The following is a 15,459-nucleotide window of genomic DNA, read 5'->3' on the forward strand; positions in this document are numbered from 1 at the left end:
CATTTAACTTGCAGAGAAAACACTGATAGACACCGAACAGCAACGAGCTTACTGGTGGTGCTGAGCACCTGAGGCATATGGGACATTTAAAAATTGTAACAGGTGTCATTCTATTATAAATCTAAATGATAGTTAATGAAAGAAATCAATTTATATTTTGTGCAATGCCTAAAGGTTCCAGAGTATGGATATAATTTATAGATAAGGGCTCTACATGGATATAAATGAGTGTAAGTTACTTAAGTTTAGCAGAAGATGTCCCCTTTCATTTTGGTCCTATACTGGACCAACATAGTCTCTTGCACTTTAAAAGTAAACCACATATATTTGTGCTTGATTTAATTATCAGCATTTTTTTTTTTCAAATAAATTGGTCTGCTTTGCAGTTAAGAGCTAATGGGGAACAGTTTTTTTAAAGATCATTCTTTGAAGGGCTCACAGGAAGCTGCCTACTTAGTCACTCATCAGGACAAGCCTCGCCCTTCCACATTTTGTTTACTCTCTCTGCTGTCCCTATTTATTGTTTCCAATTGATTTTCCACTCCTCCAGTGAGCACCATGTTCCAAACAAAGCTGGGAATTTCAGTTTATATACATGTTACCGGCTTACCAGCTTTTCCATCAGGAGTTCTTTATTATGAACAAGGTGGATGGCAGGATGGAAAGGATACAGTAGGAGAACTGAATGCTGAGAATGTGGATTTGGAGGGAAGAGCCTGGAAGGCTGCTTTTTCTCTTCTGCAGCCCAACCCTATAGTGTGAAGGAGACAGGAAGAGCAACAATGTCCTAGGACCTTTGCAGTGGTTGATAGGAAAGAAAGAGCTACACCGGATTTCTCTTTGAAGTATTTAAAAAAAAAAAAAAACCCTAAAACCTGACATAAGCTATATCACTACCTGGTTTAACGCTTACTCAAAAATTATACTACGTTGTTATAATTTCCTGAAACTAAGCTCTATTGTATCTTAGCTACAACCTATGAGAAAACCCAAAGAGGAAATCCAGGAAGAATTAAGTTTTCAGTTCTCTTACTTTTAATTTCTTTGCTTGCAAATAAAATTAGTATTGAAGCTTTTTTTTTTTTTTTCAGTATTGAAGCTTCCAGAACAAAATCAGTACTACTCATATCCTGTTTAGGTAAGCTAAGTGACATACGTGTTTATCCAGAAACCAAAAGTTCCTTTCACTTTTACTATTTTTTTCCATGCTAGAGTTTCAAAGGATACCAGGATATCTCTCCAATAGCTGGGAATTTGTCATGTAGGGGCATACACCCAGAGAGAACATGATAAATGGGGTTGTCTGGTTAACGAACCAAAGGGTTAAAAGTCTTTAATTCTCTGAAAAATTATCAGATCCATGACAAAATATCCGGAAAAGAGCTTTAAAAACATTGTCACAAGTATGAACACTAGACAAAACATTTGACAAGAAATAAGACAACTTGAGCTATAACACATACAAAACTCCCAGCTGCCGCAATATTCCCAGCCAGCACGAGATAACAGGATTCCATTCTTGTGATGTGTGGGAGTTAATATGTATAAAAGAAAACAATGGCTTATGCTTAGTGACGGCACAATATGAAAATTTACACATCACATCATACTTGACAGGAAGATAATAGAGATCAGGTTTAATCCACTGTGAACTTACTATAAGGTATATGTACAAGGCTCGGTGGGAATATGAAGTAAAGGGCATCCTCTCATAGACTGTGATGGTTAAACTTGCAAAATAATAAGCCAGAAACTAAGAAATGGAAAATAGACACCCTCTCTTTCCCAAAACAATATAAAAAGTCCCAAGCTATGCAGAATAGAAGAAAAAGATTAAAATATAAAGAAAGGCACACACATTAGAAAAGCAAAGCAAAGACTTTACAAAAGTTACAATCAGATTGAGCGCACGCTATATTGAAGGAAGTGACAACATTGGTTTCTCAGGTATGCCAAAGTCAAGTGACAGGATATCAGAGAAGATGCAATCACAAAGCAGAAAGCTTGGTTTCATTCACTGGGAAAAGATACACTGAGGGCTTCCTATGCCTACATCACTGTGTTGTATGTAAATCTTTTAAAGGTTGAAAGTTGTGATTTTGTGACCCATTCTAGGGTTTGCGTTTTCATATGCACAATCAAATCGTTCTGAGGTTTGAATCCAAGGGTATTTTTTTAAAGATCTTATTTTATTTATTAGAGAGAGAAAGAGCATGAGCAGGGGGAGAAGCAGAGGGAGAGGGAGAAGCAGGCTCCCCGCTGAGCAGGGAGCCCGAAGCGGGGCTCGATCCCAGGACCCTGAGATCATGACCTGAGCCGAAGGCAGGTGCTTAACTTACTGAGCCACCCAGGTGCCCCAGCCAAGGGTTTGTTTTTTTTTTTAACTATTTTTAATTTTAATCTTTTTAAGAGGGTACAGAAAATGAAAATGGTATTGTGAAGCAATTGATGAACTAACCTGGGCTAAAAGTGATGTATGGAAGAAAAAACGTATTGTGTTTGTACCCACATGTGTGAGTGAATGTATGTGCGTGCACATACGTGTGAATGTGTTGAGGGGGCAGCCTCCAGTTTCACTGAGCATACTAGAGAAATTCAGCAGACCACCTCATAATATAATCACTAAATTCGACCCCCGAAACTAATATTACGCTGTACATTAACTAGCTAGAATTTAAACAAAAACTCGGAGGAAAAACATTTCGAAGGACAATGGTTTTGGTAACTAGCAATGCTTCAGTCTAAGGAATAATGAATCAATATACTTACAAAGTTGAGCATCACTTTCCCTGTTAATACTTACAATGGCTATGGTAGGTATCACATAATTAAATACAAAGTTTTTGAATGTGTAACAAGCTTGATCACTATAAAACATTATTTTTTACATCTAGTTCTCTAAATAATTATGAAAGAAGCCAGACTAAAAGGAGTACATGCTGAGTGGTTACATTTATATACAATTCTAGACAATACAAAGTAATCTGTAATGACAGAAAGTGGATCAGTGGCTGCCTAGGGGAGAGGGCAGGGAAGGAGTGGGGTGGGGAGGATTACAAAGAAACATAAAGAAACTTTTGGGGTGCTTGATTGTGATGATGGTTTCACAGATGTATAGATAGACTAAAACTTCAAAATTGTATACTTTAAATATATCTAGTTTTTTGTATGTCAATTATACCTCAATAAAACTTTGTTAAAAAATTCAATCTTGGCTGTCAAGTTATTCCTGCCCAAATGAACTATGAAAATATAACTATATATTACACATATCTTGGGATTAAGGTGAAAAATAAAAACAAGAAAAAGAACCACAGACATATGATTGGCAGGACAAGTCTTTCTTTTAATGCTGTATATGGAGTTCATGTCTCCAGTGACTTATCACTTTAAACTTTTCCAGAAACAGCGAAGAGTTTGCTTTCATTACCAAAGATCTAGCAACTTCCCACGTCCTGGGGTAACACTATATCCTCTCTCAAGGAGCTAATGCTACATAATATCTCATAGGATTGTAGCTGCATAAACCAGGGAGCAGATTTGGTAGCTTTTATTGATAATGGGGAAGACAAATGAAAGCAACAATTCAAGGACAGGAAAGACAGTTTGGCACCTTTGTTTTACCACTGATATCTAAAAAAAGGGAAAAGCTTGTTGGAAGAGAGGAGTTGGTGTTCAGAACACCCCTGTCATCTGCTGTGTACTGCAGCCCAAGTGGTATTTCAAAACTGTGGATCGGATCATATCGTTCCTGCTTAAAATTCTGCAGTGGCTTCCTCCACACCACTACCTTTAGGAGAAGTCCTTAGCATGGTTTACCAGGTGCTTCAGGATCTGACCCTTGCCCACCTTTTCAGCCTCAGTTCATCTCTCAGTCTCCCACTCAATCCACAGTCATTCTGAAAGCCTGTTAGTACCTTAACTGATCAAAGCGTCTACATGTTGTAATGCAGTTTGGGTTCTCCAGGAAGCAGACTCGGGCAGAGTTGAGTGCTCAGGATGTTTATTAGGGAGTGCCCTTGAAATCAACACCCATGGAAGGGAGGGGGCGGAAGCAGGATTGGGAAAGGGAGAGATCAAGCTGTGAGGCCAGCCCCACAGCCTCAGCCAACAGCGGGGGTGCTGTGCAACTGAAATGGCCTCTCAAGAGTGGCCTGCGTGGATGTGACCTTGAGCAAGGCATCTCTCTGCAGCTGAGGCAATGCCCAAAGGGGCTGCCAGCACTGCCGCTGCCTGAGGCAGCAAATCCTTGCTTAAAGGCAGATCTGTGCAGGACATTTGCATGCTCACCTCTCCTTGGTATTTACCTTGCATGAAGCTGTCTTCTCCAGTTCACCCCTGGGAACTTCCACTGGTCCCTCAGTGAGACTTTTCGCTGGTCTCAATGAAGTCCTCACTTCTTCTTCTTCTTTTTTTTAAGATTTATTTATTTATTTATTTGAAAGAGGGCGAGAAAGAGAGCGGAGAGAGGAGGGGGGGGAGGGGGGGGGGGGGGGGGGGGGGGGGAGGAGCCCCCCCCCCCCCCCCCGAGCAGGGAGCCCAACGTTGGGATGGATCCCAGGACCCTGAGATCATGACCTGAGCCAAAGGCAGATGCTTAACTGACTGAGCCACCCAGGTGCCCTGAGTCCTCACTTCTTTTTTTTTTTTTTTTTTAAGATTTTATTTATTTGACAGACAGAGACACAGTGAGAGAGGGAACACAAGCAGGGGGGGTGGGAGAGGGAGAAGCAGGCTTCCCGCTGAGCAGGGAGCCTGATGCGGGGCTCGATCCCAGGACCCTGGGATCATGACCTGAGCCGAAGGCAGACACCTAATGACTGAGCCACTCAGGTGCCCCGAGTCCTCACTTCTTCAGAGAGCACTTCCCAAATTCCTGAACCAGCTCAAACTTCCCACATTTCTTTAGTACCATCCTTGCCATGATTCTTATCACACTTAATTGTGATTAGCCGGTGATAACTCCAAGAGGACAGAGATAACTTCCATAGTAATCAGCTCTGATCCTCAATGCCTACCACAGTGTTAGCACATAGCAGGTACTCAATACTGATTGATTGAATAAATGAATGAATCCGAGACCTAAAGAACACTGCCCTACCCTGCTTTCTTTATGGGCTGCCATGGCAACAGGATGTTAGTCACTTACCTGCATCCTTTCACTGGTGTGGACTTTCACATTCTCTCATCCTATAAAGAAATACACTGAGCAGCCCATTTCTATGCCTTTCTGACTCATTTCTGGGGGGTTCTACTTCCTCCTTTGTCTCCTTTTACTGTGTGTTCTCTGTCCCCATGTTCTTCCCAATTGAATCTCTTCACCCGGGAACTGTGACTCATCTGACCTCTCTTCTTTCTAACTCCACCACTATTTGTTATATGCTTTAAGAAATCTCCAACAGGAATTGAAGTTTTCATGAGTACTTAAAATAAGATCCGAATGTGAATTCCTTATTTAATCCAGCATGTAAAGATTAAGAGAGCACGATATAGGAAGACGGGTCAATGACATAGTAGAAGAGATGACGAATTTGGAGAAAATGATTTATACTTTTCTGAGTGCGAGGCGTAAGAACATGAAGAAACCGAAACCACTAGCAGTCTCAAAAGGGTTAATGGTAAGGGTTGTACTCAAGACACATATGACACAGGGACATAAACAACAGTACTACAGAAAGCTTTAAAAGGTACAATTAACTGAAAATGTTATTTATTAGTCAGCTAGAAGAAAGAAAATTAATAATCAGAAGAACAGACTACTTCTCTGGAAATGTCTCATTTCTTTATGTGTCATTGCATGTTAGCTTTTTAAAATTATTATTCTCAACGGTTCTTTCCATTTCTTGTCAATCTTAACGTCATTTAAAGAACTGGTATTTGCTGAGATTTGCGATTACCTTGCATGCGAGGAATCAAAGTGCGTCTTTTAAATCTTAGTGAGATGCCTCTCATTATATTCTTTAAAACATTTGAAAAGTTGCACTGGTATATATGTTTGAGCTATCCTTAAATATTAGGGATAAATAATTGACCCGGGAAATTCAGTGCTGAGAATACATGGTGACTACAATTTAGAATGAATTCTGGGATCTGATAGCACTCACATAATTTCACAATAGTTCAAAGTGTCTTCAAAAACTTATTCCTCCCATTTGAAAAAAAAAAATCGAGGGTGATGTTACAAAATCCCACCTAATTACAAAAATCCCACCTAGAATAGAAATCTTTCTACTGTGTCTATTCATATAATATATCTCTGATAGATTTTGAGGACTTCAGGGAAGAAAATGTGATGTGTCTTATATTCATCCACAGCACCCAGAATGATGCTTAAAATGTAGGTGTTTCAAGCCTCCTAACCTAAAAATCTCAGTGTCAGCCTCAGGACCTCTCTCTCACTAACTACTTCCAACAGCCACAAAATTTTTTATCTTGGAACAGAAGTGTCTTTGAAATCTTCTTCACCATACCCAATTCTATGCTAAAGTCTATGCCCTTAAGGTCAATTACACTGGCCTCCTCCCTGGTGCCTATTCTTCTCTATCTTTCCTAGTCTATCTTCCCCATCGCCCTACCCCACAAGGGAAAAAGGAAACTTTTCAAGTGTCAACTGTGTTAAGTACCATGTCAAGCATTTCAAATACATTATCTCCTTTAATACCCACAATATGCAGCAGAGTTGTATTGCTGTGGTATTTCTACTTGAAGAAATTAAGGGAGATTAAGTAATTTATTCTAGCAAATACGGTTGTTAAGTACTCAAGCTGGCGTTTAAACTTTCCTCTTTCTGACCCTAGCTGGTCATGTTATATTCTTGCATTCAAAATCACCACTGAAAAGAGTTTTTGCTACCAGATCCTACTTATAGAATAAAATATAAACTCTTTGACTTAACATATAAAGAAAAAGAAATCCTCCCCAATGTAACTCGACTCACATGTCAAGCCTCCTATACGCCTACTCCTGTAGTGTATAAGAAGCCCTAGCTGGTCTGGACTTCTCACAGTTCCTCAAACTTCCAGGTCCTTCCGCAACTCTGTGCCTTTGTATGTTTCTGTCTGGAATGATCTTTCTCACCTTTGCCTGGCACCTTCAACCTTCAAGACTCAACTCATATAAAAATCGATTGCTTAGAGCAGATTTCCTTGACTTTTCAGGCAGCTGTTTGCTCTATCCTATTGATCACATGAATATAAAAACATTCCACATCACATTACAACCCCTTAGAGAGACCTTGTGCTTCTGACCCCTTCACCGTGAGATCTTTATAGCTATAGGCTGTGTGTTTATTCAAATTGGCATCTGGCCTAGTTCAGGCTGCTATAACAAAAATACGAAAGACAGGGTGGCATAAACAACAGAAATTTATTTCTCACATTTCTGGAGACTGAGATGTCCAAGATCAAGGTGTCAGATGATTTGGTTGCTAGTGAGAGCCTTCTTCCTGTTTTGCCAAAGGACGCCATGCTGTGTCCTCAAATGCCTGAGAGAAAATTATCTCTCTTCTGTCTCATCTTCTAAGGGCACTAATCCCATTCATGAAGGACCACCCTCATGACCTACTGAGGTTCCAAAGGTTCCATCGTCAAGTACCATCATAACAGGGATTAGGCTTCACCATATGAATTTGAGGGTGGGAGGAACATAAACATTTTGCCTATATTAGTATCTCTAATACATGGTTTAAAATTTTTGCTGAAGGATGGAAGGATTAAATAATAGTAATAGAAAAAAATGTTCCTGACTTTCTTTTCTAAACCCCCAGGAAGCAGCTTAGAAACAAGTTGGTTGGTGAAAGCAATCTGCTTAGTTTTCAAAATGTGATTGCTTCAGTAGGAGTTTAGTAAAATCATTAAGAAGACGATACAATTAGCAAAGAATAAAAACTATTAAATCTAAATAAACAATGCCACAATAACAGCAGCTAACATTTATTGCTCAATTACTGCAGAATTCTTCTATTTGTTTTCATGAGCAAACTCATTTAATCCTCACAACAACCCTATTAGGTAGTTATTACTATTGCAAGCTGCCTTTTGAAACTGAGGAAACTGAGGCACTGAAGGTTTTGCTGTGAACACTTGAAGCTAGTAAATGGCACGACTGAAATTTGAACCCACACAGTCCAGTTTGAGAGCTGTATGCTTAACTTCCACGGTAGATGAATAAAGAGCCATGGAAAGAAACAGATGTCAGAGAGAGAGATTTTTCAAAAGATTAAAATTTCCCATCTCTGTTCTTAGGGGAACGATTCAAATGAGAAAGACCTATGTACAAATGACTGATAATGTTATTTAAGACTAAGCTGGGGGGGCCGCCTGGGTGGTTCTGTCGGTTAAGCCTCTGACTCTTGGTTTCGGCTCATGATCTCGGGTCATGAGATCGAGCCCCACATGAGCTCCGCACTCAGTAGGGTGTCTGCTTGAGGATTCTCTCTCCCTCACCCTCTGCTCCTACCTTTCCTCACACTTGTTCTTTCTCTCTCTAAAATAAATAAATAAATCTTAAAAAAAAAAAAAAAAAAGACTAAACTAGGCCAGGAAAATCTGTAATGTTTCTATAAAGTGTGGTTAATGAAGGCAAGTAAGACTCAAATTATAAGAATTAAATTGAAAGAATATCACATAAACACAGATTTATCAAGGGAGATTTTACACATACACATCTAACACTGCAGTAAAGTTTTTAGGGAAACAAAATAACTGTAAAATATGATTCCTGCTCCAAAGAACAAACAAACACTGTTGTTGCACAAGATGTGACTGTCATACACAAAGTAATTAGATAATAGATAATAAAATCTTAAATTTTGTGGTACAGGTAATAACTGCAATTATAGAACAACAAATGTACATTAAATAGTCAAGTTATTTATTTTTAAAGGTAATTTTGAAAATTAAACTGGGAATTCTTTTTCTCAGGTGCTTCCAGAATCATCCCCTCAACAGAAATTTTATAAAATAAAATTGCTACTCCTATAAAATTCCACAAAAATTAAGCTTAAGAGACAAAGAACAAAACTGAAATCCACAGCTCTAAACTGAATTTTGATTAAAAAAAACAACAACAACACAACAAGCTTTGTTTCATGGTCTGAGTAAAATGGGATAGCATTAGGAAAACTGCCTCAGGAAGTCAGAACACAATATAAATCAGTCAAACTTTCCATACCTTTCTAGTTGCAGGAAATCTTAAAATATCACTCCATTCTGCCTGTGTGTGCAGCAAAGGCAAAGTTTTTAAGGCATTCAAAGTATGTTGTAAGGTAGAGGTTTTACGTTTTATCAAATTAAAGTAACAACTTACATGTTAACCTTATTTACAAATGTCATTTCAAGGAAGGGGTGTACACTATAAAAGACATAGGAAGTCTTACCCACATGGAATGAAAGAAGAAATCTACAAGAAAAGGAAATTAACTAAAGTAAAGGGAATAAAGGAAAACAAGATATTTTCTGGCTGCTCAGGATGAAAAGGTTTTAAGCTCACTGAAATAATAATTAATTAACTACAAAATCAGAACAACATAGGTTTGCCAGTGTACCACTCATGTGGAAGGGAAGAGGGTTTTAGAGACCCAAGGACTCCAAGACAGACTGGAAAAACAGAGGCAGCCTTGCAAATATGATAGATGATACCTTGGCCAAAAATATTCTGGAACTTAGCTCTTGAACTGAGAAGTCCAGAGTTATTCAGGTTTAATTAGCTGGTGACCAGATAGTTTGGAATGACTTGCTTAATTAGGCATATCAAAGGTCAGTGTAGTTATTATGTCCTTAACCCCCTGAGAAACCTTGCTAAAATAATTTGATGTCTTTGATTAGAGACCTCTAGGAGTTCATCTTACTTGTCACCTTAATTATTAAGGCTTTACCTTCACATATTATTTTATACTTGAATATTTATTGTCATTATTTTTAATTTTTTATAGGAATATATATGTTTATCTCTCCATATTGTGTGTGTTTATCCTCCAGATAAATTGTAGCTTGTTTCCAGGATGGCTACCATCAATTTCTTCCATCCCTGTGTCTACTCCCTTGAATCTGGGCTGGTTTGTAACATTTTTGCCTAAGAGAATACAGTGAAATTGATGCATGACTTCCAACACTAACTCCCAGGTCTTGAAGTCTCTCCTTGAATCTCTTGGAATGCTTGCTCTTTAAGTTGTCATGCTGTATGAAGCCAAAGTCAGAAATGTAGAGTGGCCACATAGAAGAGAGAGAAATACCCCCTCAGTCCCCAGTTCCTGTAGATATCCCAGCCCAGGAGCAAGACACTTGAGTTTCAAAGAAGCTTTCAGATGATTCCTACCTCAGCTGACCCCAACTGAGAAGTGCCCAGCTTTGTCTGTTAGCCCCGAGAGCCATGAAATGAAATAATAAATTATTTTAAGCTACTAAGCTTTGGGGTCTTTTGTTAACACTGCAATAAATAAGTGGGATGTGCAATTAGCATTTACAGACAGATCTAATAATTCTTTACTCATTCATAACAGTATAAAATTCTGCACCACCCTGTTATTCTTAAACGTAACTAATTCGACATATCTATCATATGTTAAACTGGACGACACCATCATACTCTACTTATTTCATTGGGCCCCAAAATAAGTTTTTATTTTGTTGAAATTTGTAAGGGCTATCAAATAATACAGTAAAATTGATATATACACGAATATACTCCAGAAGTTTATATTAATGAAAAATGGTTATATATTCTTTTTTGTAAATAGACTTTATTTTTTAGAGCGGTTTTAGATTCACGGCAAAATTGAGCAGAAGGTACAGAGCATTGCCATATTCCCCCACATATTCACAGAACTCTCTCACTATCAACATCTGCATCACACTAGGGCATTTGTTATAATGGATGAACGTACACTGACACATCATTATCACCCAAATCCACAATTTACATTATGATCATTCTTTTTTTTTCTTTAAGATTTTATTTATTTGACAGAGAGAGACACAGCGAGAGAAGGAACACAAGCAGCAGGGGTGGGAGAGGGAGAAGCAGGCTTCCCACCGAACAGGGAGCCCAATGCGGGGCTCGATCCCAGGACCCTGGGATCATGACCTGAGCCGAAAGCAGATGCTTAACGACTGCGCCACCCAGATGCCCCCGTTATGATCATTCTGGTGTTGTATGATTTATGGGTTTGACAAGTGTACAATAATGACATGTATCCACTATTATGGTATCATACAGGATGGTTTCACTGCCCTAAAAATCCTCTGTGCTCCATCTATTTATCCCCGCCTCCCTTCTAACCCTCAGCAACCACTGATCTTCTTTCTGTCTCTATACTTTTGCCTTTTCCAGAATGTCATACAGCTGGAATCATACAGTATGTAGTCTTTTCACATTGGCCTCTTTCACTTAAAATATGCATGTAGGGTTCTTCCATGTCTCCTCGTGACTTGATTATATATTCTCATTGAAAGAATACTCTGTCATATGTCCTTACCCTTGACTCATTCTTTAAATCCTCTCACATTTAGTTTCTGTTCTTACTCCTCTATGGAAGCCCATGTTCTTAAAGGTCACAGGAGATTTCCTAATTCCAAAATCCAGCCTTTTCTGCAGCATTGACTATTACTGCCCACTACCCCTTTTAAATTCTTGCCTATGGCTTTGTGAGACTGTTCCTTTCCTTCTCTTCAATCTTTCCATTCTCCTTCCTTTCCAATCACCATCTTACATAGTCTTCATGGGTAAGTATTCCCCAAAAGGCTGCCCTTGGCCTTGGCTATACTCGCCATTATCACCTCAGCATCTCTTTCTCTCACACCCATATTATCTTCCATGTAAAAATATCTAAGAATAATCTTTGATAGTTTCTCTTCCTTCTCACATTCAGCCAGTTACCAAAACCTCTCAATTCTCCCTCCTTGTTACATCTCCCTCCTTCTTTCCATTTCTTCAATCTCTCCCCTAGTTGAAGACCTCATTGACTCCTGTTTAGATAATGACAATAGAGTTACAGCCACTGTATCTCTGCCTTAAGCCTATTTCCTTCTAACTCATTTTATTCAGTCCTGCTAGATTAATTTTCCTGGACTGCTTTGCTGATTAATGCCTATTTCAGTGTCATTTGAAGTATAAATGTATCTTTAGGATGATTGTGTAAACTGTTGTTTTTCTACATAATTATGATAACTTATAACTAGATAAAAATAGTTAAATAAATTAACATCTGATGAAAATGTATCAGATGAAGTAAAAGGACATCATATTCAATAAATTGAATATCAGGAGAGGGTGAATTAGATGACACAAAGAGGAATATTATATCCCCATCAAGCCAACAAATATTTATAAAATTTTGAATTATAATGCAAAGCAGAATAATAGATAATAATAATTATAACATTTATAATAGTACTTGTGTACTGGCATTCTAACTTTAATAAAATTTTTGTTATTTTATTCAATTTAGGCCATGAATGTTTTATGAAAATGTCCTCTTTGGTGTTATTTATATCTTGACAGGATGTTTTATAAAGCAAAATTTTATTCCTTCAAAATTTCCTCAAAATATAGAAAAAGCTACAAAGTCATGCACAATATACATAAGTTATCTTTAAGGCCAAATAAAGCAGGTATAAAGAAAAAGAAGTTGAAAAAATTAGAGAAACATCAATATTCAAAATACATTTATAAATTTTTTTAAGTATATGACTAATTTTAGTTTGAGCACGTGGAGGCTACAAATTTAAATTAAAATCTTGCCAAAATTTTATCGTTTCTATAGTTGATGAAGACCATTAGAGATTTTTCCCAAATATAAGTGCTAGGTATAAAATTCCTTCTAGAAAATATATACCAGTGAAAACCTTGTTTCCTTAATTGTATTTGGTCTTACACGAAAAGGGTAATGGGGATATTAAATGTGTTACGTCAGCTTCATATGCATCAGACATTTTGATTTTTTTTATTTTTATTTTATTTTATTTTATTTTTTTAAAGATTTTGTTTATTTGACAGAGAGAGACACAGCGAGAGAGGGAACACAAGCAGGGGGAGTGGGAGAGGGAAAAGCAGGCTTCCCGCCGAGCAGGAAGCCCGATGCGGGGCTCGATCCCAGGACCCTGGGACCATGACCTGAGCCGAAAGCAGACGCTTAATGACTGAGCCACCCAGGAGCCCCTGCATCAGACATTTTGAAATGAAGAACCAACTAGCAATAATTTTTAATGAACAGTATGGTATATCAAGGATGAATTCAGTTGTACTTCTGCCTTACTTGCTTGCTGAGAGATTTCTGGATCTCAGTCTACTAATAACATAGTGAGTTGGGCTGAAAGAATACTAATCGAATGGAAAATCAGCAAAGAAAAATATCATCTAGTTGTCATCGACGCTGAAACAAACATGATTGTCTGTTGTCAACTTGGCATTCCTACTTTCCCATTTATGATCCATGCATCTCAGAGGAAAAATAGAACAAGAGTTCCCAGAATCCTCCTCCCCAGATGGTTCGAGGTCAGTGTCGGCCAGGAACAAGCACTTACGTGACATTGGAAAGGGAAGGAGCCAAAGCTATTATTCAAGGAGGGCAATGACAGATAGATGTGTGGGCTGACAGTAGACATGAGGTTCACAGCAGCTTCTGGATCAGTTCCAGCAAATCCCTCTTTGGGATTGTCCATAGACAACTGAGATGGCTAGTGGTAGCTGCTTGAGAATCACCTGTTTTAGTGCTATAAGTTTATATAGCTGGTAGAGCTTCCTGGAGATTGGGAGAAATAGAGGCTCTCAAGAAAGTTCTTGGAGCCAGTCACCTTGGCAATGCAAACTGAGATTATTGGCATAGCTTCCCTGATCTTTAACCTCCTAACCCTTCCAATGGTTGTGGAAGTCACTAATTTCCATATTCAAATTCTTTATATTTCATCTACATACAGTAGCTTTTGTGTTTTATATGAACTTCATTTAAAACAATATGCAGGTTGTTATGCATAATCGACACTGTTTTGGTAGGGTCTTCAAAAATTATGATGCCTTGTAATATAGGAATAGAATTATAACCCAAAACCAACAAAACGTACTCCGTATGAGAAATTTTTAAACTGCCTTGTCATACACTTATACAACATATTTAAACAAGATGGAGTAGGAGCTATAACGTTTAAAAGGGGTGTTTGAACAAAAGAAAGCTTTAAGAACTTTCCATATAAAAATATTAACATAGAAGGCCTTACAGAACTAAAAATATTGGCTGCTTTCAGAGAAAGTAACTGCTCTGCTGAAATCTCCTAAAGAAATAACCAAACTGATATGCCTCAAGAACATAAATGTTTCTTAGGTAATATGTGCTAAATATTCTCCTATTAATCTACGGCAGACATAAACTCTAACTTTCTTGATTCTACTGTAAAGGACTTTCTGGACACACTCTAACAATTCATACTTCTACTTGCATCGTTTGAGAGTGCCCCTTTCACTATATACTCGTCTTCATTATGATAATTTTTTCCGCTTTTTAGCTAGTAAGATTTCAGAGTCCAGAGTGCTAACCATTACACTAGCTAGTAAGATTTCAATAGCATTTTAAAGTTGTTTCTTTTGGCCTTCGATTTATCTGGCATTTATAATATTAGTCTTATCTAGGTAAGAAAACACAAATCTAAAAACCAGGAAACATGATATTATTCTTGGTTCTCATGTGGATTTTTCAACCTGGCCAAATATTTGTGTTTTCAGTTAAAAAAAGAAATTTTTAAAAAAAGATTGTTTGCCCTTTTTTTTTTTTTTTAAGTAACCTCTATGCCCAACATGGGGCTCAAACTCACAGCCCTGAGATCAAGAGTCCACAATCTACCAACGAGGCACCCCAGCACTCACTCTTCTTTCTCAAAGTAGCAATATTTGAAAAATAAGAACAGAGGAAAGTCGATACATTTAAATATGTTAGCTTGAAAGCAAATGTTCACTGGCTTATTTATATTTGTTGGGTCACTCTAGGCCCTGGGCAAGAACAAGGACCCAAGGCTGACTGGAGGCCTCCCCCTCTGGTGGGGACACAGACTAGCAAGCAGGCACCAGAGGGGCTCCACTGGTCTTTGTCCAAAGCCCTTGGGCCACAGGTGTTTCAGAAGCAATGTTCTTTGTGGGGTTTTAGAAGGGTAAAAGTATATATATAGCATTTAATACATAACACCCTTGATAGAGCCTAGGGCAGCCTCCCATAAACAAATACGACATTTCTGCAGTAAAACATAACATTATAAATAGCTTCATGTTAGTTCAGGTCAGATCTTGCTGCCAAATAAGACTTGGCATTAATCAGAAAATAAACTTTTGGTTTTCAGAACTGCAGATAAAGGACTGTGGACCCGCAAGATGGCATCATATGTTCTAGAATAAAGGGAAGAACAGAGTACTATGGGAATGTGTAGGTATGGTACCCAACCCAGGCTGGCAGGAGGCAGATGCGCTGGTGGAGAGAAT

The sequence above is a fragment of the Phoca vitulina genome, unplaced genomic scaffold (genome assembly GCF_004348235.1).
Source record: "Phoca vitulina isolate PV1807 unplaced genomic scaffold, GSC_HSeal_1.0 scaffold2, whole genome shotgun sequence".
Taxonomy (NCBI): domain Eukaryota; kingdom Metazoa; phylum Chordata; class Mammalia; order Carnivora; family Phocidae; genus Phoca; species Phoca vitulina.